The 13,138-nt window shown below is 45.5% G+C and overlaps 1 non-coding gene across 1 annotated transcript; it reads right to left on the bottom strand.

Moving 5' to 3' along the window:
* Positions 1–12,759: 12,759 nt before the first annotated feature.
* Positions 12,760–12,832, bottom strand: trnaa-agc (transfer RNA alanine (anticodon AGC)). The gene has a single exon. It is a non-coding gene; the product is annotated as a tRNA-Ala (tRNA).
* Between the last annotated feature and the right edge of the window lie 306 nt (positions 12,833–13,138).

Below are 13,138 nucleotides of genomic sequence, written 5' to 3'. Positions count from 1 at the left end.
TGGAAACAAAGCAGATGGGGGAGATCTTAATTCTTAAATATTTTTCCATCTCTATTTACTCAGGAGATGGACAAAGAGTCCATGGGAGTGTGGAAAAGCGGCATTAAAATCGTAGACCCTATACAGATTAAAGAAGAGTAGTTACCTCACTGTTCAAAATAGAAGATAGAAATTTACAGCATATTCCAGGCCATTCAGCCTAAAATGTTGTGCCAACCATGTAACCTACCCGAGTAACTGCCGAGAATTTTCCTAGCACACACCCTCTGTTTTTCTAAGCTCCATGTACCTATCTAAGAGGCTGTTAAAAGACCCCATTGTATCTGCCTGGACCACCACTGCTGGCAGTGCATTCCACGCACGCACCAGTCTCTGTGTAAAAACTTTACCCTTGACATCCCTCAGTATCTATTTCCAAGCACCTTCAAACTATGCCCCCTTGTGTTAACCATTTCAACCCTGGGAAAAAACCTCTGGCTATCCACATGCTCAATGCCCCTCATCATTTTATACACCTAAAAAAGGCTCTAAACATAAACAAGGAAATTATACATTGGATTGAGGATTTGTTAGAAGTATACAAAATTATGAGGGTATAGATAGGGTAAATGCAAGCAGCTTTTTCAACTGAGGTTGGGTGGGACCACAACCAGTGGTCATGGGTAAGTGGGGAAGTGAAAATTTAATGGGAACATTTGGAAAAGCTCTTCACTGTAATGGCTGTGAGAGTGTGGAATGAGATGCTAGCACAAGTGGTGAATATGAGCTCGGTTTCACCATTTAAAGGAAGTTTGGATGGGCGCCTGGATGTTACGGGTATGGAGCATGATGGTCCCAGTGCAGGTAGTTGCATTAGACAGCTTAAATGTTTTTTTCAGCATTTACTAGATGGGCCAAATAGCCCATTTCCGTACTGAACTTCTCCATGTTTCTATGACAGAGAAGCTGGCTAAACTTGTTTGGAAGGGCAAGATAGGAGTGACAACAGAGCAGCAATGGCTGGAGTGTCTGGGAGCAATTCGGGAGCTGCGTGATTCCAAAGAAGTGGGAATATTAGAAAGACAGGAGGACACAACCGTGGCTAAAATGAGAAGCCAAAGCCAACATAAAACCAGAGAGAGGGCACATAATAGAGCAAAAACTTTTAGAAACCAACAGCAGACAACTAAAAAAACTCAGATGAGCTCAGTGTGTAGAATCCTGGTATTGTAGTCATTAATGGGTCTTGGTAGCACCCAACAGTCTGAGGGATTTAGAAGAACAAAATATCTGGGGCCTCGATATCTCTTGAAAACCAAGGTTCCCTGCACCAGTTATCTCTCAACTTTTATTTTGGCAGGCACATACAAACTCTACACCCTCAAAATTTCACTTCTTAAGGCCTCCCACTTACAAGTACTCCGTTGCCAGGAAACAGCCTGTCTCAAACCACACTTGTTAGATCCTTTGAATCTCATGGCACTATGATCACTAATTTCTGTCACCAGCCTTGGATCATTTCCTAACAGCTTATTGCACACTTCTACGTCGGGAATTTTACATACCGATTAAAGGCACTTTTGACAAACTTTACCCCATCTAGTCCTTTTACAGTATGAGAGTCCCAGTCAATATATGTAAAGTTAAAATCACTTACTGAATAAACCTATGTTTATTGACATGGTCTACAATCTCTCTACAAATTTGTTCCTCTAAATCCCTCAGACTGTTGGGTGTAAACAAGTCCCAATAATGGCTACAATATCATAATTCCCTGTCCTGAGCTCATTTGGCTTTCCTATGATGCTTCGTGCATTGTGATATACACAGCTCAGCACATTCATCGCACCATGCTCAACCATTTGATTGCTGACTCTATCTGAGGTCTGAACAACATCTGATTGGTGTCAAGAAAAAAACTCTCTCTCAATGTCACAAAAACAAAGGAGCTGATTGTGGACTACAGGAGGAATGGAGACAGGCTAACCCCTATTGACATTAATCAATCTGAGATTAAGAAGATGAAGAGCTTTAAGTTCCTTGGCATAAACACCACCGAGGATATCACATGGTGCCCTGACGAAGGGTCTCGGCCAGAAACGTCGACAGTGCTCCTCCCTATAGATGCTACCTGGCCTGCTGTGTTCCACCAGCATTTTGTGTGTGTTGCTTGAATTTCCAGCATCTGCAGATTTCCTCGTGTGAACGTACCAGCTGTGTTGTGAAAAAAGCACAGCAGCACCTCTGTCACCTCAGACAGCTGAAGAAGTTTGGGGTCCCAAATACTAAGAACTTTCTACAGGAACACAATTGAGAGCACCCTGACTGGCTGCATCACTGCCTGGTATGGGAACTGTACTTCCCTTAATTGCAGGAACCTGCAGAGAGTGGTGCAGACAGCCCAGCACATCTGTAGACGTGAACTTCCCATTATTCAGGACATTTACAGAGACAGGTGTGTAAAAAGGGCCCAAAGGATATCGGGGACCAATTCCACCACAACCACAAACTGTTCCTGCTGCTACCATCCAGGAAACAGTACCACAGCTAAAGGACCAACAGGCTCCTGGACATCATCTTCTACCAGGCCATCAGACTGATTAATTCCTGCTGATACAGTTGCATTTGTATGTTATATTAACTGTCCTATGTACAAACTATTTATCATAAATGACTATATATTACACATTGCACATTTAGATGGAGACGTAATGTATAGGGAGGATCGATGTAATAAAGTCAATTCAATTCAATTCACCCTCTCCACTATCTGCTCTGTCATTCTGGCTCCCATTCCCCCTACAACTTATTTTAACCACATTACCCCTCACCCCCCACCCTACCACTAGCAACCATTACCACTAGGATATTAGTCCCCTCTTGTTCTGTTCCCCTAACTATCGAATCCCCTATCACCCCTTTGACATTCCTCTGCCAGGTAATCCCCCCCCAACAGTTTCTAAAGTGGTCCACCTGTTGTTGTTGGGGATGGCCACAAGAGTACTCGGCACTGGCTATTTACCCTCATTCCCCTTCCTGACTCTCACCCAGTTTCCTGTGTCCTGCACCTTGGGTGTAACTCAACTCTCTTCATGTCATATTTATCACCCCCTCCAACTCCTGGATGATCCAGCATTCATCCATTTCTAGCTCCAACTCCTTAAATTGCAGCTGAACACACATCCTGTAGGTGAGGGCATCAGGGACACTGGATGTCTCCCCACCCTTCCACAGTGTCCCCTCAAATTTCTAATGACCATTGTGCACATAAATCATGTAATGTGCATTCTTTCACCCAGTGACAACATGTGCACAGTGAATTTTATCTGGAGAGGTAGGAACTTGGATCTCCTTTGGGTTCGATCGAGTTCATCTGCACTCTCACAGAACCTATGTAGCAGGCCTGTAATGGGTAATGAAGGATTTGCACATTGCCTATATGTGGTTTGCCTGCTAAATTACACTTTAAAAAGACAGATTTCCAAATATCACTCCACTTCTTCCCACTTGTAAATTCTCCAGCAACGTTTGCATCGCCACAATACACACATCAGTTTCTGTATTGTACATAAATATTTCCCCTGAAGCCTCCCTCAGGTGACTGACAGTGGTGAACTCAGTGATGGCAATGCCAATGAATATGAAGGGAAGGGCAGTAGTCTGTCTCATTGGAGTCTGGCACATTTGCGATGTGAAAGCTACTTGTTGCCCAAGGACAAAGGTTTTTGATGTCATTATCTTCCCAGACAGAATGGGTCAAAACATGTCGTCACGGGCAGAAAAGTCCAGAACAAACGGAGTTAGCTCAAGCAACACACACAAAATGCCGGAGGAACTCAGCAGGCCAGGCAGCATCTAGGGAAAAGCGTACGAATGCTGAGTTTCTGGTGATTTTCTCAACTGGTTATGTAAAAGACCCGAATTTGTTCCCTTTCTCCGAGTTCCTAATCCTTGCATTTAGATAGCTGGAGCTCAGCTCTGTCTGAGAGATCCATCGGGTCCCATTCCCTCAACAGTCGGTGTACGGATCGTGGGGCTGAGAGACAGGGAGGTGAGCAGGACTGTCCCGGGATTGCGGGGTGCAGTGTCGGAAGGTCACAGCAATGGTCCCTCAGTCGGTGTTTAGGACAGTCGCCCGGAGATAATCACTTAACTGAGTCCGATCCAGAAGCCGTGCTCCCGAGGCCTTTCGTGAACTGCGCGCATGCGTGATATACGCAAACGTCATCAATCTTGACGCCTGCGCATGTGATCGATGCTTCAGCGCCGGCGAAATTTTTAATGCAGGGCATTATCGGTAATCAAGGTGCCGTTAAAAGTTTCTGCAAGCTCCGGTTCCATCTCCAAACCTCAGTTTTTTTTTGTATATAGAAAACTCAGGAGCTGTTTTAACGCAGAAAGCGGCTCCCATAAACAATATACTCACTATCAAAGTGTATCTAATGCCCAAGTCCAATCCACAAAGGCAGATATAAAACACAGGAGATTCTGCAGTTGCTGGAAATACAGAGACGCACACACACACAAAATGCTGGAGGAACTCTGCAGTTCAGGCAGCAACTAAGCAGAGGATTACAAAAACAGCAAAGGGAAAAACAGAGAGCTGAGAATACTCTACCGCCGACCCGAGGGTGCGGCAAATCCCGTACCACCATGGCCGGCATCTGACGGCCCAGTCCTGCCCGGAATGTCCACTGGAATTCTGAATAAAGGACAGGATCCAAAATATCCCTGGTTCCTCCGGACCACATCCCTCCCATACTAGTGAAATGATCCTCGGTGGTGAGGGGCGGAGGGAGAGGCATGTGTGGCGTCCGATTCGGGGCCAAGTAGGGAGAACGTAAAAGTTTAAATCCCCATACATGTAAGGCGGGATGAATTTTTAGAGAACGGGGAACATGTGATGTGTATGTTGCCGGGGCAGTTTCCCTCATGACTTTAGAGAGACGGATAAAGCGAGGGGCTAGTTTCCGCCATTCCACTTTGAGTGGACGATCTTTACTTGAACAGAGACCCGCTTGTCAATATTGAAAGAAGGGCCAAGCCGCCTGTGTCTGTTGGCCTTGACCTGCAGCCCGGCTAAACTTCCTTTCCGAGTCTCTGTCCTTGAGACACCTTTGAACAAATTACTCGGCGGAGGGGACCCCGACATCTAATTCCTGATCAGGAGACTGAGCGGGCAGAAACTCAATTTGACATTCGAATAGGGTCATAGCCAGCGGTGAATGCTGAAGGGTATTGTGGGCGGACTCGGCCCGGATTAAATGGTCACTCCAAGAGGACAGATTCCCGGACAGAAGGCAGAGAAGGGCTCGCTCCAGGTCCGGGTCCGTCCTCTCAGCCTGCCCATTAGTCTGAGGGTGGAACACCCACTGGCACAAGCTGATGGGGAGGATCAGAGACATTGCCGGGTGTCGGTGGCGAAGAAGAAGATTCAGAAGTAGGGTTCAGTGAGGTGGTGTGTGGTCTTTGGATATGTGTAAAACGTGTGCGGTGGGTGTCGGTGATTTCAATGCGAAGGGCCTGTGCTGATGGAATGGACTCGGGGGGTTTCTGTGTAGGAGGACTGGGCTCATTCGGACAGGGTATTGGGGGAGACGTGTGTTTATTGGGAGGTGTGTTTAATGAGCAGGCGAGCTGAGGGGGAATGGTCTCTGGTGGAGGGATGTGGGTACAGCCTGTACAGAAGGCGCTGGGTGATTGGAATAGGTTAGAGGAGGAGTTATGGTGTCTGTGGGGGCTAAGCGATCCCGATGGTCAGTATCTGTAGCTACTTGGAGAGACGCGTAGTCAGTGAGTGAGTGTCGTGGAAAAGGCGTGTTTCATTATCGGGAGTCACTATCTTCAGTATTTTATTTCATCTGCTATATTTCCCATTAACCTTCCTAGTCTATATCACGGTTATGTTCTCCCAAAGTTTTCCCGCTCTCCATTAGTGATCATAAAAATTTGCAAATGCTACTGACATCTGAGGAAGTCCAGTGTGAATCCTTCACCGGTCCGGAGAAACAGCAACATTTCAGGGCTTGATTCTGCGGAGTCGCGCTCCCCGTTATTGCACGTTATCAAATCTCCATGGCAACCCGATTATCCAGCAGCTTTTGGGAGTCAGTAACTGCCCCGTTGCATTAGCTTGCGCATCTTCTGCTTCACGGAAGGGTTCTTCCGTGTAACTAAGAAGCGATTATTTTTAACAACTTCGTTCTAACATATATCTCAATTGTCCGCGTGAATGCAAATTGAGCCCCTTCCCTGCATCTCCATCCTCTGTGTGGAATGTGTTTTGATTCCCGGTTAGATTCTTCGAGACACATTCACTGTATTCTTCCGGTACCCACCGTCCACAGTCCTTACTCCGGCTCTGACTCTGCCTTCCAAATTCTCATATCATCCCGGCAGATGCCCCACATCTTCTTTCTTCTAAGGATAATTTATTGTCAGTTCTACTCTCCAAATCGTCCATATAACTGAAAGCCAACGTACTTAGCATTTAACTGCTCTTCAAACCTCAATATCATCCTGGCAGATTCCATCACAGCCTCCCGTCTTCCAAGGATAATCTCACCCCTCTCTGCAAATCACCCGTATCACTGATAGCAAACACTCTTAGCAATTATGTTGCAAGTTTATCGTTTGATTGTCATGATAAGGAGACAACATAAATAATAAAAAAAATACTGTGATTGACCTTACTAAAGCAAAATGGCCGGACACACATTAGTCCGACTGAAGATAATGTCAAAGGTGAAAATCAGGCAGCTTCATAACAATAAATGACTCGTGACTGCCCCCTTCAGGAATGGTTGGAGTAACGCATGCCCTTTCGTCCAATTCATTTCATGTCTTATTCCTCAGTAGACCAGCAAGAGCTTCCGGCCCGGAACGTCGACTCTACTCTTTCCCATAGATGCTGTCTGGCCTGCTGAGTTCCTCCAGAATTTTGTGTGTGGAACCTGTAATTCGACAAGAAGTGCATCAGCTGCACGAACTTCCTTCTAAAACCTTCCCTGCACTGAATATAAACATCGAGAAATCGCCATTGACCGCGGTATTCGTGAAATCTGGTGGAAATGATTTCCCGTCATATAGTCAGCATTGAGCATGGGGAATGCATTCATAGCCTAAGAACGTTAGCGTCCGGCCTGTTCCTGAGCAAAAACAACGAGACCGCTCTCACTGCTCACTGACATGTACAAGCAATTTATTCCGTTCATTTACAATTGATATTTGTGGTTGTTGCCGACTGTGTCAGCGACCCTGCACCACGCGATAGGGGAAATGTGTGAAGGGGTTAAACGATGGCTTTGGAGAGCGAGGGGCTGGAAACGGAACTGCAGGAGAGCGAGCAACTCCGGAAAATTTGGATTTAACTCATTTCCTCTGTCCACAATGCCGGTTATGACGTCAGATCTCCATTGCTATTAATTATTCTTCTACATTCTTCAAGTTTTATCTTTCGTCCGTTTTAATCTCGGAAAACACTGAAATGAAATGAGTTTACATTTATTGGAATCGCACTGACACTCCCTAATTCCAAACACTACACCTACGGATAAACTCACAGAGCGGGGCTGCATCACCACTGAACGATCATTTGCTCTAATTGTGTAACATTGAATGCGCTTTCTTCACTGAAAGACATTTAACCCCACTGGGCCGTTACACAGCACCATAATCGATTGTGTTCGGCTCATTTTACCGTCTGATCATGCAGGTAGAATCAGAAAAGGAGACCCAGCATCTTCCAGTAGCTTCGGCATTTCAGAATTATTTTCCTAAGCAATGAAAACACGGGGTCACTCAGGTCAGGAACGAAATACGCAAAGGAATAGGTCTGAATTTTAAATCAGTAATCAGACTCTGTCGGTACCTGCGAGTAGAAGTGAATTCAGGATTTTGCTGCATATCAAGTTTAAAACATTCTAATGGGGATCACTGAACTGAACATACGGCAACTCCACCTTTTCTGAAAATTTTCCTCGGAAAAAGTTACGGGAAACAAAGAGGCACGACCTGTGCAGGAATTTCGGGACAATTCTGATGTTTCAGTAATTAGAAACGACTTCTCATTGACCTAACGCTTTATCAGTGATACACCAATTCGGATTGCGTAGTATGTTTCCAGAAATCCCGAATCAGACGAAGGAGCAATTTCAATGGCGGGGACTCGATCGAGATATGAAGTCGCTCCGCTGATTGGGACGTTTCTCCGGAGAGTGTCTTTAAATGCTGCAAACCGGGCAGAGATCAAAATCAGCACGTCAGCTTTATATTGAGTTAATCCCGGGTAGGTAGAGTCAAACATAGTTAATTGAACGCTCTTAATTAGATAATCTGTACTGTTCGTGCTTATTTTAATATACCGGCTGCCAACGTGTCAGTGGGACAAGGACAGACTCTGAATTTCCAGACGTATCGCGCTCTTTTGAAATTGGAGAATGATGACGAATATATTCAGTCCCGCAGGAAAACCGGACAGAAAGTCGCCAGATGATTCTGACTTTGAACTTGCATTTTAAAATCTAAGAACAGGCGTTGAAGGCTTGAGAAACCGGTGTGATGTGTCTTTGAATCAGAATAAATGTAATAAGACCATAAAACCCTTGAAAAGTATTAGACATTCGGCCAGTCGAATCCGCTCCGCCATTCCGTTATGGTTGATTTATAGTTATTTTTCTGCCTTCGCGCCCCTAACCTTTGACGCCCTGATTAACTAAGAAGCTATAAAACTCTGCCTTAAATCCATCCAGTGTCTTGACCTGCACCGCCGACTGTGCCAATCGATTCACAGATTTACCGTGCGTGGCTAAAGGAAAAAAATCCTCATCCGTGTTCTAAATTGACGTCTCTCAATTCTGTATCCTCCCCTCCTAATCTCCCCCACTACTGGAAAATGCCCTTTCAACTCCATTCTATCGAGGCATTGCAACATTCGAAATGTTTCAATCAGATCCCGCCTCATTCTTCTGAATCCCCGCGAATACAGACTCGGAGCCATCAATTCACAGGAATTGTTTACAACCCAGTTGCGTGCGACACGTGACACTGCAAAGAGGTCACAGTTCAATATCATCACAGTCCAACAGCCCTGGGAAACAATGAAACCCGGAATATATAAAGCAGGACATTAGCTTGAATGATCCGGGCAGTAATGGCTCGAACTCAATGTGAATGTATACATTTTAGAATCAGTGTAAGGAACAAAGCGTAAGGTCTTTAAACTTGCTTCTGATCGTTCCCCATGTTCGACATCATTACTGTGAAGGGCCGGTGCTGCAAACCTGCTATAGCAAGGACAGCCTGTATTTACTGTATGGAAATACTGTCAGGCCAATGGGAAATGTGTCCCGATGTGTTGTCAAATTAGAGCGAAGTTGAGCCGAAGCAAAATGATTTCTCATTCATACTGTGGGCTTCGACTTGTGCCGAAACTAGAGAGCTTCAGTCAGACAGAGAAAGGAAAAAAAACAATCACCCTGCAGAAATAAATTTAGCGAAAACACCGAACAAGAGAGAGAGAGAATGAACGGTGGGTGTCCGGTTCGGCAGCCACGACCAGCACTCTGCAAACGTTTAGGTAATACACACCTCGAGAATGGATATATGTGTTTTCAATATTAGATACCCGGGTGATTTAATCTGCAAGGTAAAATACATTGCTACGGGAGGGATGTAATCAAACGCCGTTATCAATAACGGGAAAGGAGAGTCTGAATGAAAGGCGATGCAGTCCTGCTGGGGAGAAACGTAATCACTGAGAATAACGTTTTCAGGGAGTTTAATTTATTACCATCCTTGTGAATCAAGTGTGGGATTACTTCCGATATTGGAACATTATTTGACGCGTTCATCTGAGCGGTACAGACTTCTAAAAAAATTCAAAGCTGAGGTAGCGGGGTAGAGAAGAACTTTCAACTGCTCTCTGAATCTGGTCTGGGTCACTCCGTAGATAAATGTATTCGTGCAGCTGCTGAAATTCTGAATCAGAAAACCCCAGAATGGTGCCTGATAAAGCCGAATAGACATTTCCAGGTCTGTGTAGAGGCATCGCATGAGAATGAAGACCAGAGTGGTTGTCGCCCAACAGAGAAGGAAACTCGCCGACAGGCTGAAGAGCAGAATGATGGATTGTCTCCGACTCTCCATCTCCGGATCTCGCTGTTTCCCGCAATTTCCCCGTCCCTTCAGCCCCCTGCGGACTCTGCTCGCCGCCAGTATCTGTCTGACGGTCAGAGCATTGAGGGTCAAAATGAGGAAGAAAGGAAGTAGCGGATTCAACAGACGGTCCACCCAATAAAACCCCTCAAACGATCCCGAAATAAGAAGTACGGACCTACCGAAACATACCCAGTTACGCTTTACCAACAACGCTGTTCCTTCCATATATATGACATAAAATGGTATGTTTTTTAAACAGAAACCGATAGATACTGCGCCAATCACTATACCCGCAATTCTGGGGATGCAGTACTTCGTTTTAAATTTAGCGGAGCAAATGGCCACAAAGCGATCGAAAGTGAAAGCGACAGTAAACCACACGGAACAGTCAACGGCCACGTGACACAGGACGTAGTGGACAAGGCAGAACGGAGCAGTGTCCAGGATTCCGTAATGAAATCTGTATGCTCGACCCATCTGGTAGAACAGGACTTCGATAATCACCACCATTAGATCCGCCGCAGCCATCGCCACCAGGTACCGCGTGACGCATTTGGAGAGACCGCAGTTTCCTCGGCTGAGAATGATGATCGCCACAAGGTTAACTGCAGTGAGACAAAAATGACAAAAAATAAGAATAAAGAAATTCAAACGTATTTTTTGTAGAAACACAGCCGTCAATTGTTCTCTTGAAATTAAATATCTGCTGGACATTATCAGTGGAAGTAAAAAGATACTTTGTTTGTTTGATCACGTGACCGCAGCATAAAACGTTTTACAGTAGCGCATGCTCACATTAATCTCTTCACGTTCACCGATGCAGCAGCGATGAGTAGAGTCGAAGAATGATAGGTCACAGAAACGAGTCCTTCGGCCAAATATCTCCATGCCGACCGACGTGGCCATCTGATACCGTTGTCCGTGATTGGGTCAGACACGTCAAACCGTCCATGTGCACTTTAAATATTGTTAACGACTCTGTTGCTCCCATTTCCTTTCTCAGGCTGTTCAATTCACAGAGCAACTTCTATGTGAGGAAACGTCGCTCGCAATTCAGCTACATTTCTGCCCTCGGCCGAACCTCTCCCTGTAACTCAACCCCGAGAGTCCCTGCAGCGTCTTTGTGAATGCTGTCTGCACTCTTTTCAGCGGACTTCTGCCTTTCCTATAACAGGGCGACCCCTCAATAAAATGCCACTCGGCCGAACCTCTCCCTGTAACTCAACCCCGAGAGTCCCTGCAGCGTCTTTCTGAATACTGTCTGCACTCTTTTCAGCGGACTTCTGCCTTTCCTATAACAGGGCGACCAAGACTGTTCACAGAACTCCAAGCGCTGTATCTCCAAGGAGAGGGGGAGTGTAATTGAAGTGCGCGTCTACGCTTCTTTCCGAAAGTCTGAGTTACTATTCGATTGCAAGGTCAGATTCTGTAAACAAGATCTTGCACCGCAGCAACCTTCCCTCTGTTTTATTTTACTTCTTCGGGGACAAACCATTGCTCTGAGCAGAACATTGTTACCCGGTCTTAAAAGTGCATTTATAATGTTTTTTTAAAATCTGTAATATGCAAGTCAAACGATGACAAAACATAACACACAACACACGTAAACACTGTCAGACAGTCACAATTGACAGGGAGGATGCAACAGTGAAATGTTCTGACGGGACGGCGATGGAGGTTTCTGAACAGTGAGCGACCGACTTCCATTCTGTCTTCATTGTGACCATTTGTGACAGTGTTGTAACTTGAAACAATGACAATGCACGTACGCTGAAGCTAAAATGTTTCAGTGTAAATGTGGTTAGTTTAGCGTTTAGCCATTTATGGATTATATTCATTAATACAGTTAAATTCGTCATTATATTACCAAAGACTTCGAAAGATTTTAGCATATTTTCAAAATGATGTTAACATGGTGTAAAAGAAATTCCAGCTGCTTGTCCACAAATGCCACGTTCGCGGAGAATTTCAATCATGGCGAGGCTGTGGTATGGAATTGATGATGGGTGCGGTAAAAGAAGTCCTGATCCTTCGAGCCGGAATCAAACCAGCCACCTAAGGATGACTCCATTTCCTCTACAGTCCTCCGCTCTACCAACTGAGCTATCGAAGGAAAAGCGACACCAAGTTTCTCCACGTTGGCTCCTACCGACAATCATTATGCAGATTTCAGCCTGGCATCTGTCGACCGATGGCAAAAGCCTGCCTATGGCAACTATCTCGTCCTTCCAGCACTGGGGGCCACAGGCCACGGGATGACGCGTATCACCGCGCTTCTGACAATTCTAGGGACACTACGATTCCAACACAGCTCTGTGATCAGCCTCGCCCGTTCAAATCAAAGGTTACTCAGCTTTCTCTTTTCACTCAGTAACCAGGGCAATGTCCTTCTAACCACTCACCTGATTTCTGCCTGAATCGTCGCCTGCAGCTCACGCATTACTGAAACACCAGCTGCCAGCCAGCTTTCCCTCCTATCGGCTTTCAACGCAGCAAACCTACGACATTTTCTCCCGGCCCTTTCACTGAGACACTTTCCGCTCGCTCTTTGCCAACCGCATCTTTTGTGCATTCCAAGTTCAGGGATTTGATGCGACGAATCCTCTGAATGCAAAATGTCAGTGGAGAATGCGAGCATCGATCTCGCTACCTCTCGCATGCTAAGCGAGCGCTCTACCATTTGAGCTAATTCCCCAGCACGTCGCGTTAACCTCCTATAATTTGCTCCGTTGGACAAACATCATTGCATGCCTGCCACTGTTCTCCGATGCACAATCAGCAACTCACAGACAGGCACACACACTCACTCACTCACTCACTCATCAGTAGCTGAGAGCGGCGTGAGGTCTCTGCTTCCGTATAAGTAATCGAAAGGTACTTACCCGGGATACCGACAATTACAATGACTGTGTAACAAATCTCCCTGTCTGGAAACATTGTTAATCCAAGGCTGTTCTGTTTGCAATGTTATCAATTTCTAAATTTCATAAAAGTTGTAAAT

The sequence above is a fragment of the Hemitrygon akajei genome, unplaced genomic scaffold (assembly GCF_048418815.1).
Source record: "Hemitrygon akajei unplaced genomic scaffold, sHemAka1.3 Scf000047, whole genome shotgun sequence".
NCBI lineage: Eukaryota > Metazoa > Chordata > Chondrichthyes > Myliobatiformes > Dasyatidae > Hemitrygon > Hemitrygon akajei.
The sequence above is the reverse complement of the archived record's forward strand: the minus strand, read 5'-3'. Positions and strand labels throughout refer to the sequence as shown.